A 6,087-nucleotide genomic window follows, 5' to 3' on the forward strand; every position below is an offset into this window, starting at 1 on the left:
TGTGATTGATTGTATCATACTGGGTTTATACTAACCGGCATGTCCGGTACCTCGTGTTTTCATGTGCTTGACGGTAGGCGAGGCGAGGCTTGGGATGCCAGAGTCCAGCTCCAGTCGAGGAGATACGAGTTAGAGTGGGATTCTCGGGTCTTAGGAGCTATGTGATGATGTTTGGATTCTTTGGTTCACTACTTCATGTTGGCATGTTGAAAATTTATATTTCAAACATTTGAGACAATTAAATTATTTTGACGATGTTTATGTACGCTTGTGAACAACAAATTATGTATTTTACTCAATCATTTGGGGTGTGACAATTATAATTATTAGTATTAGATATCGGACCCGGGGCCCCACAGTTTAGCTCTTCGTTTTTGGCATATGTGCTTTTACCAAATCCTGGCATATGTCTTATTATTATTTCACTTGCTTCCCCAACCAATCGGACTTTTGCTTCAATTATAAAACGGATATCATTCGGTATGCCATATGACATCATCAACCTTGGTCGCTCACATCTAGCTTTATAAATTTTTTTCGACGCATTATCAGGTAAACAAGCAAAATATTTACGAAGATTCACAACACAAGCATCCATATTATTATTATTATTATTATTATTATTATTATTATTATTATTATTATTATTATATATTTCAATTATTTTGGAAAAACTGAAAACCGACTTAGATAGTCACGGAGTACCGTTATCCGCCACTTAACCGGGAAATGAACTAGAATATGCAAAAACAAAATGAAAATATCAAACAACTATTGTGGATCATATAAAGGCATAAAATCATCATTAAGAATTTCATTTTTTATAAAAGGCTTAAGTCTTTGCCCATTAACTTTAAACATGTCATTATTTTTAGGATTTTCAATATCAACAGCACCATGAGGATAAACAAATTTAACTATAAATGGTCCTGACCATCTCGATCTTAGTTTTCCTCGAAATAAATGCAAAAGAGAATTATAAAGTAAAAATTTTTGTCAAATTTCAAATAACTTTCTCATAATATTTTTATCATGAAAGGCTTTAGTTTTATCTTTATAAATCTTTGAATTTTCATATGCATCATTTCTTAATTCTTCAAGTTCATTTAATTGTAATTTTCTTCATTTAGATGCATCATCTAAATTAATATTAAATGCTTTAATTGCCCAATAAGCTTTATGTTCAAGTTCAACCGGTAAATGACAATGCTTACCAAAAACTAACCTATATAATGACATCCCTAATGATGTCTTAAATGCAGTTCTATATGCCAATAATGGATCAGTTAATCTTAAAGACCAATCTTTTCGATTTAGATTAACTGTTTTTTCTAAAATTTGTTTTATTTCTCTATTTGCAAAGTTCAAATTGACCATTATTTTGAGGATGATATGAGGTAGAAACTTTATGTGTAATGCCATATTTTCATAACAAAGAAGAAAATGATTTATTTATAAAATGACTTTCTCCATCACTAATTATTACTCTAGGTATTCCAAATCGGCTAAAACTATTTTCTTTTAAAAAGTTTATAACAATTTTATGATCATTAGTTCTACATGCAATTGCTTTAATCCATTTTGAAACATAATCAACATCGACTAAAATGTACGTATATCCAAAAGATAATGGAAATGGACCCATAAAATCTATCCCCCAACTGTCGAATATTTCAATAATTATCATTGGATTTAAAGGCATCATGTTTTGTTTTGAAATTGATCCCATATTCTGACAGTTTTCACAAGATTTGCAAAATAAATGCGTATCTTTGAATAAAGACGGCCAATAAAATCCACATTGTAAGATTTTCGCAACTGTTTTATTGGATGAAAAATGACCTCCACATGCTTCAGAATGACAAAATTTAATAAAATTACTTACTTCATTGTCTGGTATGCAACGTCGAAAAATTTGGTCAGAACAATACTTAAACAATTAAGGATCATCCCAATAAAATTTTTTAACTTCTATCAAGAATTTATTCTTATCCTTGGAATCCCAATGAGAAGGCATTTTATTTGTCACAATAAAATTTACAATGTTAGCAAACCAGAGCATAATAGTAGAATAAAACAACTGATCATCTGGAAAATTTTCATTTATTGGTATTTCATTATCAGATGATTCAGTCATTATTCTAGATAAATGATCGGCTACGACATTTTCTTTTCCTTTTTTATCCTTAATTATAATATCAAATTCTTGTAACAATAAAATCCACCGTATTAATCTTGGCTTAGCATCTTGTTTATTTGATAAATATTTTACGGCAGAATTATCAGTGTACACAATAGTAGTAGATCCAATTAAATAAGATGAAAACTTATCTAATGCAAATACTACTGAAAGTAATTCTTTTTCAGTAGTTGAATAATTTATTTGGGCACTATTTAAGGTTCTACTAGCATAATAGATTGCATACGGTTTTTCTTCTTTTCTTTGTCCTAACACAGCTTTTATAGCATAATCACTTACATCACACATTAATTCAAATGGTAAAGACCAATCTGGAAGTTGTAAAATAAGTGATGTAATTAAAAGATTAATTATTTTTTAAAAGCATTTTCACATTTCTGAGTCCATTCAAACTGTGTATCTTTTGTTAAAAGATTTGAAATTGGTTTAAATATTATGCTGTAATCTTTTATAAACCTTCTATAAAAACCTGCATGACTCAAGAATGATCGAACTTCTTCAACCGTTTTTGGTGATGTTAAATTAGCAATAACATCAACTTTGATTTTATCAACTTCAATTCCTTTTTCAGATATCACATGACCTAACACAATCCCAGATTTAACCATATAATGACATTTTTCCCAATTTAAAACAAGATTTTTTTCTTCACATCATTTTAATACTTCTTCTAGGTTTTTAAGACAATTTTCAAATGAGTTTCTAAAAACAGTTATGTCATCCATAAAAACTTCAGCAATTCTTCAATCATATCACTGAAAATACTTAACATGCATCTTTGAAAAGTAGCCGGAGCATTACATAAACCAAATGGCATTCTTTTTAATGAAAAAGTTCCGAAAGGACAAGTGAAAGTAGTTTTTTCTTGATCTTCTAATGATATAGGTATTTGATCATACCCCGAATACTCATCAAGAAAACAGTAATAAGAATTTCCTGCTACTTTTTCTAGAATTTGATCTAAAAATGGTAGTGGGAAATGATCTTTTCTAGTTGCAACATTTAATTTTCTATAATCAATACACATACGCCAACTAGATGGAATCTTAGCATGTAATAACTCCCCCTTTTCATTTTTTATAACAGTGATGCCTGACTTTTTAGGTACTACTTGTGTTGGACTTACCCATTTACTATATGAGATTGGATAGATAATTCCAGCGTCTAATAGTTTTAATACTTCATTCTTAACAACTTCCTTCATATGTGGATTTAACCTTCTTTGTACTTGTTGATATGTTTTAGCGTTTTCTTCCAAATGAATTTTATGTGTGCAAATTAAAGGATTTATGCATTTTATATCTTTCAAAGTCCATCCAATTGAATTTTTATATTGTTTAAGTAATTTAATTAAATCTTCTTCTTGATTTGTTAGAAGAGTAGAAGAAATTACAACAGGAAAAGTTTTATTTTCACCAATAAATACATATTTCAATTCGAATGGTAAAACTTTTAATTCAAGTTTTTTATTATCATCTTCTTTAAAATTATTTTCAGACTCAAAATTTTCTATTGAAAAAACTTCAGATTGTTGATTTAAGTTTTCTTTTTGTTTATTTTCTTCCACAATTGTTTCAATTTCATTATCATATTAATTTTCATTAATACTTGGTTGTTTACATAAATTGAACACATTAAGTTCTAGAGTCATATTTCCAAAAGACAATTTCATTATTCCAATTCGACAATTAATTAAAGCATTTGAAGTTGCTAGAAATGGTCGTCCAAATATTTCTGGAATTTCATTATGTACATCTATTCGTTGTGTATCCGAAACAATAAAATCTACAGGATATATGAATTTATCAACTTGAACCAACATATCTTCTACAATACATCTAGGTATTTTGATTGACCTATCCGCCAGTAAGAGAGTAACAGAAGTGGGTTTTAATTCTCCTAAATTAAGTTTTTCATAAACTGAGTAAGGAAGTAAATTCTCACTTTCTCCCAAATGTAACAAAGCTTTTAATTTTATTTTCTCCAATAATACATGAAATTGTTGGACAACCAGGATCTTTATATTTTAAACTAGAATTATTTTGAATAATAGAACTTACTTGTTCAGCCAAGAATGCTTTCTTCTTCACATGCAATTTTCTCTTCACTGTACATAAGTCTTTTAAAAATTTTGCATATGAAGGTACTTGTTTCATAGCATCTAATAATGGAATATTTATCTTTACTTGTTTAAAAACTTCATAGATATCAGAATCATTTTTTGTTTTTTATGATTCGTTAATGCATGAGGAAATGATGGAGGTTTATTTGATTCATTTACTATTTCAGATGATTTATCATTCAACATATTATTTTTAGAATTTAAGGTATCATCATTCTCAAAAGTATCAGGATTATCATCCTTATTCTTTGATTTTAAATGATCTTCGTTTTCATTACTATATGGATCATTAACTATTTTACAACTTCTAAGGATAATAACATATTTTAATCAATTTTTCATTTTTTAATTCTTGATTTTGATTTTTAGGATTAGGTTGAGGTTGAGATGAAAATTTTCTTTCTTCATGAATATTAAGTGCAAATGAAAATTTTGCAAGAGTTTCTTTCAAATCACTTATAGATTGACTGTTTTGAATATTGATAGATTCTTGCTTTTGGATAAATGCATGAATTACATCTTCAAAGTTTTTTCTTGGAGGTGTAACATAAGGAATATAAACTTGATGATTTTGGTTATTTTGAAAATATTGTTGTGAGGGTTGTGCATTATTATCATTCCTCCAACTAAAATTAGGATGATTTTTCTATCCAGATTATATGATGTTGAAAAAGGATCTAGTATTGATTTTTTATAATTGTTAACATAATTTGCTTGTTCATGGAGACATTCTTTAAACGAAGGTAATGTTGGACAATCTTTTGTAGCATGATCATGTGTATCACATAGGTGACAAACAATTTCTTGAATACTTTTTAATTGACCACTCTTTTTCATTTCTAATGACTCAATTTTTCTTGCTAAAGATGCAAGTTTAGCTTGAATATCTATATCATCTTTAAGATTATAGATACCACCCCCATTTGTTGAATTATTGATTTTAGTTGTTGGTGGTTCTATTGTGCCTATATTATCCCAATTTTGAGCATTTTCTGCTAATGAATCCAAATACTCCATAGCTTCATTTGGGTTTTTATCTTCAAAAGTTCCATTACACATGAATTCTATCATTTGCCTATCTTTAGGTATTATACCTTCATTAAAGTGAGAAACTATTCTCCATGTTTCAACACCATGATGTGGGCATGTATTAAATAATTCTTTATAACTATCCCAACATTGATAAAATGTTTCTCCTTGTTTTTGAGAAAAAGTAGTAATTTTTCTTTTAAAAGAGTTTTTTCTATGGGAAGGAAATTTTTTTTTGAGAAATTGTTGTTGCATTTCTTCCCATGATCTTATTGAACTTTATCTCAAATTTTGTAGCCATGTTTTAGCTTTATCTTTTAAAGAAAAAGGGAAAAGCTTTAATCGAACTATATCCATGCTACAATTTTGATCATTACAAGTGTTACAAACTTCCTCAAATTCTCTTAGATGTAAATATGGATTTTCAGAATCTAAGCCATGAAAATTTGATAAACTTTGAATAATTTGAGGTTTAAAGTTGAAATTAGATGCATCAGGAGGAAAAACTAAACAAGATGGGGCACTAGTTCTAATAGGGATCATATGGTGCATAAGTCTTCTTAATTGATCATGTCCTTGATTATTATTATTATTATTGTTATCATTATTTTGATTATTTGAATTATCATCCATGTTTAAATTTTTTTCAGATACTCGAATAAGTCTACCACATTTTTTTCGACTCCAAATACACATGCAAAAAAAAACAACACAATATTTATAAATAAAACATAAT

General features: G+C 28.3%; 1 non-coding gene across 1 annotated transcript; it reads left to right on the plus strand.

Moving 5' to 3' along the window:
- The first annotated feature begins 5,451 nt into the window (after window positions 1-5,451).
- Window positions 5,452-5,562, plus strand: LOC140981891 (small nucleolar RNA R71). Its single transcript, XR_012176166.1, has one exon. It is a non-coding gene; the product is annotated as a small nucleolar RNA R71 (small nucleolar RNA).
- The last annotated feature ends 525 nt before the right edge of the window (window positions 5,563-6,087 follow it).

The sequence above is a fragment of the Primulina huaijiensis genome, chromosome 7 (assembly GCF_012295235.1).
Source record: "Primulina huaijiensis isolate GDHJ02 chromosome 7, ASM1229523v2, whole genome shotgun sequence".
NCBI lineage: Eukaryota > Viridiplantae > Streptophyta > Magnoliopsida > Lamiales > Gesneriaceae > Primulina > Primulina huaijiensis.